The sequence below is a fragment of the Kryptolebias marmoratus genome, linkage group LG1 (genome assembly GCF_001649575.2).
Source record: "Kryptolebias marmoratus isolate JLee-2015 linkage group LG1, ASM164957v2, whole genome shotgun sequence".
Classification (NCBI taxonomy): domain Eukaryota; kingdom Metazoa; phylum Chordata; class Actinopteri; order Cyprinodontiformes; family Rivulidae; genus Kryptolebias; species Kryptolebias marmoratus.
Genome location: NC_051430.1, coordinates 25,288,212 through 25,304,018, shown reverse-complemented (window position 1 = coordinate 25,304,018; position 15,807 = coordinate 25,288,212). Strand labels below are relative to the sequence as shown.

Genomic DNA, 15,807 nt, shown 5'->3' with positions numbered 1-15,807 from the left:
AAATTCTATTCTGAATTTGACAGGGAGCCAATGGAGAGAAGCTAAATCTCTCATCAGCATTTCGGATCAGCTGAAGACTTTTTAAAGAGACTTTTTTTGTTTGGACACAGACATTTCAACAATTAAAATTTTCAGAAAAAAGAAAAATTGGAGTTTATATCGCTATATAATTACCCTTCAAATGAGTCCTCCTTCCTCCCTCCCCTCCCCTGCTGACTGGCAGACAGTTACATAACGTTTATGCCTGGAACACGTGGTCTCTATCATATTAGATGCCAACATGAACACTGGTTGGTTAAAACCACATTTTTTTTTAACTTTCAGAATATAAAATGGGGAGGCAAGTGTGCCATTTTCAGTGTAACATGTAGAAATGTTATCTTTTAACTCAATTTTTTTTAACGCAAAGATGAAAACAGACTTTATAGGAGGGAATCAGGCTTGTGTGTTTATTCTAATGTTCGTCTGAAGATGCATTGTGTCGTTGATGTTTTCCTATACTAGAAAAAAGCATCAGTGGTCTTTTGTTGCCATGCATACTGGAGCTTCCCTACCAGAGATTTACTGCAAACTGGAAATACATTTTCAGGGTAAATTTACCCGAAATATTGTCATCAGCTGCATTCAGGACAACCAGCTTTGCGTCTGTTTGAACCCATTTTACGCACGCAGAGACCTTGCACTGTATCCCCTCCATATGGTGTCACCTTGCAATCTCCTGACTGACTCTCTCTCTCTCTCTCCCTCCCTGTCTCACCCATCTCCCCCTCCTCCTCGTCCTCCTTCATCTCAAATCTGTCATCCCGCAGCAGCAGCAGCAGTGTTGAACCGAAGGATCAACCCTCCAAACGCCCGGATGAGAGCAGGAATTCAGGGCAACATGTTCGCATGAGCCGGCCGACACGAGAGCAGCCGTTCTCGGGGTTGACGCGCGCCGGACCGCCGCTGTCTGCTGGAATCTGACGCTTTTCCGCGGCGCTTCTGGGAAAACACAGCCGGAGATTGAGGCGTGGAGGCGGAAAAAAAAAGCAAAAAAGAAAAATCGGGAACGACGGCACATTTCTCCCCTTTGTGGTGTCCTATTTCGTCGGTAAGAGCATATCTTTTTCTGCGTGTCTTTTCCGACGGGCTTTCTGCCTCATTGAAGCACTTTGTGTCTTTATTTCTCTGAGCTGCATTTAAAGAGGAATAGGCCTGCTGGGGTGACTGAGTGTGAAAAAAATGTCTGTATTTAAATGAGCTGCCGCGGCTCCAAATAACGGCGCAGTCGTTTCTCGTTTTACGCATTCGTAAAAGCCAACCCTCCCCTGTCCGGCTGGCTTTTTAACCCACGGTGGCAGCGTTTTATCCGCGGCGTGGAAGTGAATGGAGTCGCTACACGTGTGTAATTCACATCCGGCTGTGTGACAATAGCATCAACTCAGTTTGTCGCTCGTTTGTTGTTTTATTTTTGTTTTTTTTTCAGCGAGGCGAACGGAACTGGAAAAGACGGGTAAGATTAAGATTAGCGCCTGGCTCCGAGAGAGCCGCTTTTACCGCGTATTAAACCGTTCGCCTGCTTTTATCACGCGAGTTCATTTCCCTCTGTGAAGTGTTTGACGACAGCCCGGACTGCGCATGCGCACTGCGCGACGCTCAATTGCCCAATAATTGTAGTATTTTAGGAGCGGATTGTGTCAGAAATGGACCCGGGACACTTCTCCGGACTCAGTCGGTGTACACTTCTTCACGTGTCGACGCTGGTTTGTTCGTATTTTGCTATCTTATGTTGCGGGTTTTAATTACAGGGTTACTCAGTACAGCCTGTTCACATGGGGGTTATAATACTTGGGAGGACAAGTCCGTTATTTGTAGGGACATACCATTTGTTCCTCCCACTGAGTGCCCTGCAGGGGCCAGCCTCATTGTTACCATGATAACTGTTTGCCAAGAAGAATGGCAAACACTGAACTGGAGCATGTCATTAGTGAGAACACATGTATTGTGAGAAGAGCAGAAACCCTTAAATAATGCAGCCGACTTCAGTTTAAAGGAAACCATACACTCTAAAAAAAAGACTAGTTTTTAAGAATAAAATGCAGAAGTGCTGGAACATCATAACAAAGAATTAGAAGTACTCTACAGAAAGTTCTTAGACGTGCAAACCTTGTTTTCTGTTAAAGTTTTTCCTTTCGGTTAAACTTGATGACAGCAAAAATATGTAAAAATATGACATCTGACAGAGAAAAGAAAACAAAGTTAGCTAGGACTGAACAACATTTAATGTCATATTTTGGAGCTTTATTGGGATTTACGATGTGCAGCACACAGTGTTTGAAAATCGTCCTTTAGAAGTGAACTGTGACCCACAGACCTTTGACCTCTGACCTTTTTATTCTCTCACTGGGATAAAAAAAGCAGCAAATTTTACATCTTTCCTTCCACCTAATTTAACATGTGTGAAAAGTCACGCACACAGTCACAGCAGAGCAGAGTGAAACACACAAAAGCAACTAAATTTTAGGATGGGAGAGCAAAAGAGCTGTGATGCATCAGAAGCGCCTGGGAAAAGGTAAACCTCTACGCTCAGAGATTTCAGAGTGCTTTTCACTTTTTGTATTTAAAATAGGGGTCCCCAAAAGAGATCCAGACTGAAATTTACCTTTATTTTATTTAAAAACATGCTATATGAGTGCATATTCTTTATCACCAATGGAACTTAAAAAAAGTAAGCCCAGCCTTAAAGCATACATGGATTTTTATTTTACTGCAGACAGTAACATAATCTTACACAATGAACATTGTGTTTCATTAAAGAAAACTTGAACTTTGTGATTAAGACTATCAGCCTATTAGGAAAAAGGATGGGGTGGCAAACAGCTGTGATGCATCAGAAGCGCCTGGGAAAAGCTAAGTGCAGATTTACGGGAAGTGTTTGTTACTTTGACATTAAAAATGGCTTGAAATTGAAATATGGAATTTTAATGTAAATAAATAGTAGGTTTCAAGAAAATGGTGCAAAGTAAGTTCAAGCAAAAATTACCCAAATATACAAAGTAAATATAGCTGGTATTTATTTTGTAATGTGAACCCAACAAATTTCAAAATAGTTAAAATATTCAGAAATTTCATTTTTTTTAAAAAAGCCATAAAAAGCATTTACTGTGTGGTGGTTGTTTTGGAAATTGTCATCTGGTTTTGTTTGTTTTGGGGTTTTTTTGCCTCAGCTGCTATAATTCAGTCTTCATGTTTTGTTGTCTCTATTACAGATAGCCACACTAAATATAGTTAACTTATCTGTTTATCTACATACACCATAAAAGCAGATAACAGCCAGAAGGAAATGTATGAGTTAATAATTAAGAAAGAAGAATAAATTTGCAGTCTGTTTTTGCGTTTAAAGGTTGTTTTAGTTGTTTTCCCTTATATTGATGTTTTTAAAAGTTATTGTTAGATTGTTGTTTTTTTTTTGTTTGTTTGTTTGTTTATACACAGCAGGGACTTCTGTCTGCAAGAACCAAACCTTGATTGTCTTCCGTATCTGTCTTCTAGCCTTGAAACCTATAAAACAGATACGGAACTGTAATGTGATAACGTAGACCTTTTAATGATTTTCCGCTTTTTACACACTTATATAGTTGGAATGAACATAAAAGTGGACGGTCTGGAGCTTTTGTTGACAAGAATGTTGGATAAGGAACATGTCATTCGTCTCTCCCATTCCATTTCAGATACAAAGTAAACAACATAACAGCTCAGTACTTGTTGTGTCTGTTTATCAAACAGAAAGTGTAGACAAAAAAGGAAATGAGCTCAATAGGATGACATGGAGTACATTAACAGTTGAGGACAATGAAGCCTCTGAGGTTTCTGCTTTAACCACTCAGTTGTTATGACATCTTCTGGTTAAAGAATAATAACATTTCCAGCTCTTGTTTGGCCCTTTTATGTGTAAGAACTTGTAGCTTTCAGAGTAGCCCACATTCTTAGAAATGATCTCTAATCTAGCTCGAGAGGGGGGGTTGAGTACTCGTATAAAGAGTTGGTGCATGTGAACTGCTTCATAGCTCTGTGATTTACTTCTGTGTTGTACTGTACCACGTACGTATTAGCAGACAGCTTTGGCAGAGATCAGAAAAATGAATAGTTTCAATTCACGTTTGGCTGTACTTTGACCTGACCTTTTGTGAGTGTAATCCTTTTGGAAAAGAAAAGAAAAACAATTAAGGGGGAGTGATTCACGCTAAATTGCAGGTTCTGTGGCGTCAGGGTGCTGCCGCAGTTTAGTCCAAGCAGAGCCAGTATTAACCATGAAACCACAGCCTCTGCATATTGTATGCACAGTTAAGTTGTGTGGCTGTTAAAGCTTGCGTTTTGGAAGTTTTGTGTTTTAAATCTGGCCATAAGAGGAGGGACTGTTTATGTGCGTAGAAGTCGGACAAATATAACCAGCACTGCTCTGTTTTCATGTTCAACAGAATGTTAAAGAGAGTGGCCTGGTTTTCATGTGGGTGTGCTTTCTCGGAACACATCCTTTTTGGAAGTTTGCATTTTCTAAGAACCATTTGCCATTTCTGACTACCTGTAGTTTCAGGTCAGTGTTCAATTCACCTTAAGCTCCTTGCTTTTTTTTTAATATCCTGCAGCAGGATGGGGGCAGGTCCGACTGCATCACCTCATTACTTCCACCTGTGCCTGGTCTGAATTTCTGCGAACGACCTTTTTTTTATGCTTTTATTTCTCCCAGGCGTTCCATGGGTAGAGATCATACCAAAGTCATGACACATGAAAGCTGAGCTCTATTCTGGTCTAAAGGTGGATTACAACAAAGCTCAAAACAGCTGTGAGAGGGGATAATTTGATTACATTTATAACCTAGATTCCAATATGAAAAAAGGCTCCTGATAAATAGTGTTGACTCCCTATTGATAGGTGTCTTAGGCCCTCTCATCATGTTATTTTAGCAGAACGTTTTTCAGTTCATGTGTACCTTTCAGCCATGTGTTTTAAAACCTCTGTTAGTGTATCTGTGTGTACTTGACAGACATTTGGGGTAAAAACAATGACGCAGCAGCCTACTTTCCATATGCCCACAAGTTCCTTTGTGTATTGACAAGTGTTAGAAATAAAAACAACAAAAGGGCCAGTTCATTTTTTTATGTCTGGCAAGATTTATCTGGATTTTCTCACTGTTAAACCTCACTTGTGTCCCCAGAAGGTTTATGTTGAAAGGAAAGTGTGATTTTATATAATTTTTGGATAAATCACTGGCCATCTTCAGGAGTTTGTTTCTCTATATTTTAATCTGTTAATTTCAGTGCTACTGCCACCTGTTGGTCTGGCATGGGTAATTCAGCTTTTTTTATTTCTACATTCTCAACTGGACAAAATTAATTTTGTGATTTGAGGGGGAAAAAAATGTCTATAATGTAGCCGATGCCCAAAAATGGATGTTAAAGCAGCTAAATAATTGTTTTTGTNATATATATATATATATATATATATATATATATATATATATATATATATATATATATATTTCGACTACACATAACATTCAAAGCAGCGATTTATCTGTTAGCTGCTATGCTTCACTTTGTTCTTTCAGTGCAGAAATCTTCCAGCATATCTACATGTGGAATTAAATCAAACACCTTAATTTATGTTTTGTGTTAGAGGTGTGTGTGTGTGTTATTATAGTAAGCTGACAAGGTTGGAGGAGACTCCAGTTGCAAATAATTTGATAATCTCGTATTTTTCCACCAAATAAATTGATTTTGACACTGTGGATAAACATATTTGCGAAGCAATAAAAGTATGGTAATAGCATTTGGTTTCCATGATGGCACGGCTCTGTGCAGACTGGCCCTTCTGCCAGTGGGTGTGTCTGTATCTGTGGGTGGCAGGGCACTTGGCACTGGAGCCGGCAGCGTCGCAGTCGGAGAACAATCTGTCTCTCTGATCATCCCACCTCGCCCTGGGAGCACAAACACCCTGTTATGTCTGATCCCTCTTTTGCCATGGGAACGTCACATGATGGTGCAGACTGAGAGCGAACCTTCATGCTGTGTGTGTATTTTTGCTCTCCATGTGTGCTTGTATCAGTGTTGCTTAATCCATTTTGGTTGGGGTTATCATAGATCATGTGGAGCTGATAACATGTAATAAATGCTACTACCACCACATTATAGTTTTAGCTCAGTATCTGTAAAACTGTGTAAGTTCTAGCCAGTTTTATGACTGCAACTTGTATTTGTTGTGGTGGCCATCTTGAATCAGGTTGACTCTTAAAATGATTGAGTTGTAGATGTAGTGATTACTTTCCAAGAGTTTCATTATACCGGTAATCCATCAGGTGGTTCATGAGATATTTTGTTAACAGAAAGACAAACAGACACAGGCAGTTACAATTTGCCTGCCTGTCTTGGTGGTGGGTGAGTATATGCTTAAAAGAAGTGCGCTGTTGCACAGCAGAATGCAGGAGGGTCGGCGTGCTGCAAGAGGAAGCTGAGGAGAGCACCTATTTGGTAAGATGCAAGCTCAGCGATGGAGAAAAAGTGAAGTAGCCTCTTTTTTTTTTTTTCTGGTCATTTAATTTAAGCCATGCTTCAGGGTCAGGGTAATTCTAAAGGCTGGATAAAATGATAAACATTCCAGCTTTTAATTAGACCATTTCAGGCCCTACTGTTTTAGTTTAACGTCTGTGTTTAACCAGATCTAAATTGTCTGGACACAAAAACTTGAGGCTGGATGAGGCTGACCCACAAGTGAACCTCAATCATGCTGACATGTTTGACTGACATGTTTTCATTGAATGACTGTGGTATTTTAAATGTGTCTTCTTGAAAATTGTCAGTACTATAGCAAGAAAACCTTCATTTATATCATAGATAACTAAAAGGAGACTTCTGCTCTTAATTATTGCCTCCATTAAAAATAAAACATTAGTGCTTTTCATTCAAAATAAAGGAAAATAAATGCTTATGCACCGAAACAATTGGCTGGTTAGTGTGGCCGTAGCTGTTTAAGCTTGTTGCATCATTTTCTCTGATCTGTTGCGTTTCTGTTTGTCCCTTTTGGACCTGTTTGTGCACTCCACTCAGGCCATGAGAGCCGTTTTGTTGTCTTTCTGGTGGCCTTCTGTGAGCGGCAGAGTGTATCACAGCTCTGTCACACAGAGCCCCTCTTGTTTGGGGGGCTGGCCCGGTGTTAACCATGCTAATGGAGGGCTTACTGCTAAACTGTGAGGCATTGTGGTTCTGTAAATGGAAGGTAGAATGGGTTGCATTTTCCTTTTCTTCGTCACCATGTACATTTTTCAGAGCTCCACTTGGCTAAGATGAGTCATGGCTTTGCCACTAAGGCCTGAGGTCAGTTTGAGGTTTAGGAAAATGTCTGATGGCAAAACACTTGGGAAAATAGAGAGGGATGCATGGGAAAAGCTATTCTTTGCTTAAAATAGCAAACTGAGTTATTTTTGTGCCATTGGGATATGAATCGGTGCCCATTTCACCTACAGATGAAAGAAAAATGCCTTGCACAATATTTGAATTTTTTTGCTTTTTTTTCTGACAGTATTTTAATGTTGAAACATGCATGACTTAATTTGGGAATTTTAAGTGATTTCTCAAACTTATTTAGTAGTGTGCTGTGCCATGTGACCAGTTTCTGTATGAGTTTTTGCCTCAATGTCTGTATTCATATTTTACTGTATGAATGGGCCAGTGCTCCATGTAAGGATGAGCAGCTGGCTGACTGGTCACTGCACACACTCATGTGACAATGCTATTTCTAGCCAAACTATTCCTCTTCCCTACTGCCTTTAGCAACAAGAGGCAAGTGGTGGATATGTGACACCTCATAGCAGCGAGACTGGAAGGTGGGGGCAGTTGTCGGAAACCAGTGGTATCTAAACCGACACCACCGTTTGGGGTTAAACTAGTTTCATTAAAAATATGCCAGGTAATTAAACGCACACGTTTTCGTTTAGGATAAAAGGAAAATGGAAAATGTCTTGTTCTCAAAGCAGTTTTTTTCCCCATATTGTTGCCGCAGAGCTGTCGTTTACCAGAGAACGGTTGCACATTTTTAGTGTTCTCACCCTAAATTTGAGCAGGAGTTTTGTTGAATAATGTGGATCCATTAACCACTTAGGATGTCAAGATCTCAGGTGTTACTAATGCACTTTAATGATGGATTCACTTAAACATTTTAGAATGAGTCAAGTTTCTTTGAAATGAGCCTGCAACATTTGATCTATTTCCTGGTTTCCAGGATGCTGGATCATCATTCAGAGCAACAGATAATTCTATATCCTTTCTCTGGTCGGGTTACATCTCACAAGAGCTACCCAAGACTGAACCTCTGCCATGGTGAATTTAAACAAAAACAAATGTTGATTTAAGATACAGATTCAAAAGAATAACAAAGTTTAACTGCAGTTCCTTTGAGCCACACACCACTTCTTGTAACATTGTGTGCAAATCTCTACTTTTTGGTGAATCCTTTTAGAGAACTGACTGAACAAACTAAATTGCATAACTCTTTGACAAAGTTAGGAGCAATATTGACTCCAAAACCCCTATTAATACAAATAAAAATAGCGATTCTATTGTGAAATAGTGTTATCATCCTGTACATTTGGTCACAACTTTATTGATTTGACAAATAAACTGTTATAATAACAGCAGAAGCTGCTTCTAAGGCAATTAAACCAGCTTTTTAAACACATCAGTTTTAAATAATCTTGGATACTTATAATCATTTAAATCTTATTATGTGTCTTCTACTTTTGTTGAAGCATTATTTCACCATGGATAAATATAGCTAATAGAGCAGATGGAATATGAACATACTTAAACTTTGCAAAAGATGTTTATCAGTTACTCTTTTTAAACTCATATCTACGCACATTTTGCTTACACCAACACATACTACGCTCACTATTTCTCCTTTTTCTACCAAGAAAACACATTTACTCTTCAGTAGGGATGACCATTTTAAGCAAAACCGCTCTTCAAATTCATTGGTAATAATTGGATTTTTCTTTGAAAACTCAACGCACACCATCCTGGTACCCTGATCTTACACAGCCTCCCCCTCATCCCCCTTAGCTGCAGCTCCTTGATTTAGGATCATTGCCTGTTTCATGTTTTTGCTCAAAAAAATTATCCTGTCCAGACAATTGGAAATTGCAATAAATTGAATTAAAATGGCAATAAACTCCAAGTCTTTACATTTTAAGGCACATGATCAGTTTGAAGTTTTCCTTTTAATGTTTTGTAAGAAAAAAAACAGAGTAATATAGTTATTAAAGGGGAGGGGGTTTTTTTTGTTTTTACTGATGTTTTTATTCAGGGTATTCAATTGGCTGACAGACATGATGAATGGTTCAATATAGGTCTCATTGCCCTTGATTTTTTTTTAACAGTAATAAGTTGAAAGATTGTCTCCATTTAGTCCTGTGATAGCAGTAATAACCTCTTTTGGAAAAGAGACTAGACAGTGCAGCTGCACAAAAAGGCTGCTAAACTACAAAATACCCCAGGGACAATGCTGGAAGAAGCCCAGGAAAAGATGGTGCCGTCCTTGAGCAAAACTGCTTCTCTAGGGTAATGTCAGACTGCTAAACAATGGGAGACAAGGATGAATTATTGATGACAATCTTTGGTGTCCTGTTCTGAATATATGAAGATATCTTTATAATATTTTAGACACTTCAACCTTGCTATGGATTTAACAGAAATGATCCCAAACAAGACGTGAGCCATACTGAGAAGGATTACTTCAGTCTGAACTGTAGACGTCAAACAAGTCAATGTAATCCTTCTCATAAACACTTCTGTTTGTGGATTTCAGGATATAGAATGGTACATTTTCATGTAGTACTTAAGGCAGAACCATTGTTTCATAATAAATTGGATTTTTAGGAGCATAAATTTTATTATTAAGATCTAACCAACTACAAAGTTAGTTTTGAAGTGCAAAACAATGAGAAAATATTCAGGTTATCTCATTTATGTTCAGTTGTTGTAGGCCAAACGATGAGCCAAGGCCACTGTGTGGTGCTTTTCCTTAAAACAAATGCATGGAACCACCAACCACACCTTTCCACATCTATGTCAGATATTAATATTAGCTTGTAAGTTGTACTACTGTTTTTTTATGTCTGTTGTTGGTGGTAGGATGGAGGCTTTGTAGTTTTCTGATGTGGTACTCATTATCAAAAATTTGAGAACCACTACCCTAGGTTATTGGCTTTAAACCAGTTTTTGTAGAAGTGGCAGACTTGCATTTCTTTTATGCAGTTTTCTTTAAATTTGCTTTACTAGTGAATGGATACCAGACCTCAATGGAAAGGTGGGCACAGAGGAGTACCCACCTTTCCACTGAGTCACAAGTGAGAAGATTTATAGGTGCTTGGAAATTGATTTCTGCCTGACTTAAACTTTTGCGTCTCTCAGTATCAGACAGCTGTAAGAGTGTACTTCATAGTGCAATATGTGTCTGTAGATTCAGTGTTTGGTTTAATTCTACCATAATATAATGTTTCCTATCATGTCACTGACTTGTGTGCAGTTTTATGCTTTAATTTTTTTAAAAAAAGGATATTAAAAACTGGGAATTACACTTGTAGTAATGGTAGCAATATATCTCACGTGGTTTATAATGGAAACATTTACAGCTACATTTACAGCTACATTTACAGTAAGTACAGTAACATAAACTTTAACAGACAGCCGTAACAACTTGCTGTGGTGAATGCAGTGTGCTGTGTAGACTTCAGATGACATTTAAAGGAATGGAAATACTCACTCACTCATGCATTTAAAATTTCAGCACTACCCTGGAAAATCAAGGAGATTTGAGCTTCATTATAGCTTCGAATGCAGCTGGATTAAAGTTGAGCAGCCAAACAAACCCTCTGTCACTGGAACAGCAGCAGACCTCTTGTCACAATGAGTTTTCCTCAGTTTTAAGAGCGTGCTGCGGCGGCATTTAAATCTGAAAAGAAAACCTTAAAGAAGGCTGTCCCAACAAATATATCTCCAGGATCAGTATGAAAGGTGTCTTAAAATATTTTTAGTAATATTTTAAAATGGCAAGTTGAAGGTCAATTGGAATGGAAGCATTAATTTTATCACCTTTGACTTCTTTCACTGCATTTATTGAGCAGATGTTGTCAGTCATGGTTTTACTTGTCGTACTGTGTGTCTGAATGTAGCCTGAGTTGCAGGCTTGGTGCAGAAATGAAAAATAAACACCACTCCTTAAAGCTGGAAAGTACACTGTGTGTACATGTGCACCACGTGTTCTCAATATAAGACCCAACCTGCTAATGTGATAACAATGGTCACTAAGTGTCGACTGGAATTTTAACTCTGAGCCATTTGATTTTACCCTTCCCTTCATTAAAGGAGGTCATTGTTTGTTTGTTAGTTGGATTACAAAATGTTATGGGAGATTTACATAAAAATTAGAGGTATGGCATGGTCATACTTAGTCAAGATTAGCCATTATTAATCCTTGCAGAGGATTCTTTTATTCCGTTTTAGCAGAGATATGCTTTAAACTGTTCTTGTTTTTAATTTGACAGTTTTTGGTAATTGAACAGATAGAACTTTCAGCTTTTTTAATTTCCATCCCTTGTGTTCAGATCCTAAAGCTGTTATGTTAAGATCGGTGTCGTCCTTGCATCTGCTTTCTGCAGCCCATCTACCACAGCTGATCCCAGCATTACATTTTACTCTTAGTTTTTATCCAGAGTAACAGAACCAGAGTAATCCACTGACTCACTGACTCTCGAGCCTAATCTGGCCTGACTCTTGCTATTTCTACCTCTGTGAGCAGCTGTGTACATTCAGGTCAAACTTACTGTTAATGGGGTAAGTGTGTGCACACATAGGGGGGTCTGGCATTCCTCTATCATTGTGGAAGGACATGTCCCCTCTACTGCCACTGCGTCCTCCACTACATGCGCTCAGCAGCAGGTCTAATCAAAGCACTCTGTAATACTGTTAGCTGGGTCATGTGCTGGAAGCCTGGATTAAGAACAAGAGGGCAGAGGCCACTAGATCAGCTTACCAGAGTCTCTCTCTTTCTTTTTTACCTCCTTCCCTCTCTTTTCTGCTCATCTTTTTACGTCACATGTGGCGAACACGTCCACCAAGTTCATATGTTGTAGTTATTTTAAAACCAACACTGCCTTATACTACCTATGCACGATTTCAAATACCTATACAGACACATAAATGGACATAAACACTGTAGATGTGTCCTTTATTAACCTTTCATCACACACTGTTCTGCTGGCAGAACACTTGCACCCTGCAGAATTTTCCCAGACAGCTTAAAGCTACAAAAACAAACATAATATGTTAAACATTGGATTACATTCCTCTTATCTTTGCAGCCATTGTGCTGCTTATGAAAATAAGGTGTTAGATTTGTTAATAATTTACATTAGTTTTTGTATTCCCATTGACCCCAAAAGTGATGCTTTTGTGTCAATCACACTCTAAATGTTTGATTCAGTATTTCAGACAACAAAACAAAAATGGACCAATAGTTTTTGCTTCATGTTTCTCAGAGTCAGCATTTTCAAAAGACTGATTCACTTGTTTTGCTCTTGACAACACCAGTCTACTTAATTTTAGACCTCAAAGATGGAGATAGACTGATAATCAGTAAAGCAGGTTTAATTGGACAGTTTTGGCCATGTTTTTTAAAAATTTGGCAATTGGCCATCTCTGTGCATACTTAACCAGTTATCAAGTAGGAAGATGAAGATGCAGCCACTACAATCAGCTTACTGTAGGCCACTATTTAGTTTTTTGAAATAAGAATGGTCTTTTGTTTGTAATTTTTAGGTGTACAAATTCTTCTAAGGGTTATTAGATACACATTTATTTAAGTTAAGCAGTTGTTATATTTTGCAAAATGAGAAATTCATCCATCCATCCATTTTCTTTACCCACTTCAACTTTCCAGGGCACGGAGAGCTGGTGCCTCTCTCCAGCCACTGAAAAATACATATTGGCCAAAAATAAAAAAAATCAGCTGACCTGATTTCTAAAGACCAGTATCTGCATCAGCCATAGAAAAACTCATACTGGTCAACCTCTACGCCAAGAACAGTTAAGTTAAGATTTTATGGATCGGTCAGCGTTGGAATTTGGAATGAAGATCCAAAAATGATTTACCATGTCCTGGATGACTGAGAATCCACACCAGAATATTGCAAGGAAGACCAATACTAAGATGATGGTTTGTGATTATTCTCATTAATGTTGATGCAATGCACATCCCGAGCAGGAGTGGTGCGTCACCTTCCTCTCCAAGTTATTCTGCGTATTTGCACCAGTTTTGCAGTACTCACTAATACCTGCACCCACTTTGCCCCAGTAACACAAATTAAAACCCTCGAGCATGCCAACAGTAGATTGTCGGTTTTCAGCAGTTGCGACAAAGGAATGAAGGTTGGAGGTCCCCATGGTGCTTAGTGAGTACAGAATCAGATTATATTTCATAGTTTTCAAACATTAAAGAAGGAAAACTTTGAACGGCAGGCCAAAAAAATCAAGAACAGAAAAGGACATAGGTGAAGGAGGCTTGCTGTGCTGTTGGGTACCAGTGCTGATTTGTGGGAGAGAACTGGAACTGTCCGGATAAAGCAGCGCACAGGAGGGGTAGCAGGCCGAGGAGTGGAAAACAGAGAAAGGGTCAAGGGTAAGATGACTCCTACATTCAGCAACATGACACAGATGGCAGAAAGAGAGTAAGACAGATTGCAACCTGAAAAAGCCACAATTATTGGTGGGTACAAAACCTTCTTGTGTCGGTCATATGATGTGAAGCCCAGCCAGTAATACCGGCTCGCACTGCTGGATATGAGGTTACCCGATCTGTATTAGCTTTTATGACCCACTTTGATTGTTCTGTTAAGATCCTGTTGGGAAGCATGAGTTATTATAAGAGGTGACTAATAGTTTAAAGCATTATTCTGAGCACCCCATCCTTGGTGTTGCTGCTGTTTTGGCTTTAGTGGTTTTTGCTCTTTGTGTGTCATTTGTGCTCACAGCTGACTTTAGAAAATAGTTTGAAATCCCTTTTTTGAATGGATGAAAAACTTAGATTCATACTTATAAATTTGTAAAATCTTTCTGTTTACCTTTTTTTGTTACTCATCTTGGATTTTAGGAAGCCGTTTTCCTTGTTTGTAGCCTTGTAAAGCAACCACAAGTACAAATGCTGTAAATACAGTGGAGTGTGTATGTCCACAGTTACTTAAAACAGTCTCACACACACACACTGAACAGGGAGGAGCCCCTTCTGTCACTGTGCCATTTCAGGGTGAGGGAGTCGAACCTGCGTCCACTGAAACCAGAGAGATCTGACCTTAAGAGTATTTAAACATCAGGCTTACACAACTCTGAAAACCACTGGGGGCTCAATTGTTCGCTGTTCTACAAAAGGTTGGTTTAGTGTTTCTTGAGAATTGGAGGTGCAAAGAGTTTGACTCTGTGGATTTATTTTTTATTTTACTGTTCTTTAAAACTGGACTGAATATAGTTTCTGTTAATCTATAAAAAGGACTGTAAATATTTACAGGTCTACAACATTCAGATCAGACCGCAAACACAAAGAGCTCACCAGCAATGGTAACAAAAATATACTCTATATAACTTTTTTCTGATTTCATGTGACATAAAATAATCATTTAATTAAATTGTTAAGCAGTTATACCATTTTTGTAAAAGATTAACACCACCTAGAATACTTTAGTGATTGGATTTGACTTAATGGCATCTCTGCTGCAGTAAAATGTTGCTGTTGCAGAAATCTTGCAGGATAGATTCACACAGTCATCATGAACAGTAGGTAATAGAAAATAAAAGATTAAAAAATGCCCTTTATTTGTTGGAAATAATACATTTAGCTACAGGCGAGCTGCAATCACAGATAATTGCTTTGCTATATTTTCACAAATATTGGTGATATATTTTTGATATACCATGCATGCCGAGTTGACTTTTAAACTGTGATTAGTATTTTTAAGTGGTTGTGCCACTCAGATAGTTTGATAGATTGAATTACAGACTGAATTGGAGCATTTGTTGCTTCTCCCAGTCAACCAGGTGAGAGCACAGGGGTGTGGAAGACGTCTGTTCCTGCAAGAATCCCAACATCAATCAAAGGAGACCACTGCAGCAGTTAGAAAAGCTGACAAATCCTACAAACTACCACAGACACCCTGCATTACCTGTACTACACATCTTCTACTTCTATCTGCTGTATTTTTCTTAGCAGCAAGACCTTAAGAGGAACCTGCAGTGAAGGAAGAAGAAGAAAGATGGATAAGTTATGACCAACAGTTTATCAGTTGGAGATGAAGCTGATTCTAAGCCAAATATGAGCTCAATGATATACAGTGACAGTGACAGCTTCTCTCCCGGATACATACATTAATTTCAATCTGCTTTAAAGTTCCAGTTCTAGAGGTAGAAAGCTTTGGCTTTGTTATTTATTCTTTTTTTTATTAGACAGAATCACCTGTAGGTGCCTTATTAAGGAGTGAAATTCCACAATAAAAACTTTGAAGAATGTTTAAATGAGTGACTTACTACCAATTATTATTTCTGTCTAAACAGTGTCAGTGACAGAAATTCACTCTATTTTTGAGCTTTAATACAATATTTAATTAAGGCAATCACCACACTTATTAAGAATTTTGAGCAAGTCTTACTAGATAAAAATGAAAAATAAGTGTCAGCCTGAGTAGATTTTGGTTTGCAGGAATATTTGTGCTGTTAGGTGTTTCTTTTTTGT

At 38.6% G+C, this 15,807-nt stretch overlaps 1 protein-coding gene across 5 annotated transcripts in view; it reads left to right on the top strand.

The window, feature by feature from the left end:
- The first annotated feature begins 416 nt into the window (after nucleotides 1–416).
- The window catches only part of slc20a2 (solute carrier family 20 member 2), a 42,464-nt gene continuing 27,073 nt past the window's right edge, over nucleotides 417–15,807 (top strand). The window contains exons 1-2 of one of the 5 annotated variants that reach the window (XM_017412226.3): nucleotides 417–590; nucleotides 810–1,090. The gene's annotated coding sequence lies outside the window, so the exon portion shown is untranslated. Of the gene's footprint in view, nucleotides 591–776; nucleotides 1,091–1,366; nucleotides 1,493–1,658; nucleotides 1,743–15,807 lie in introns of those variants that run through there. The other 4 variants (XM_017412232.3, XM_017412225.3, XM_017412231.3 and 1 more) reach the window with 4 other exon arrangements.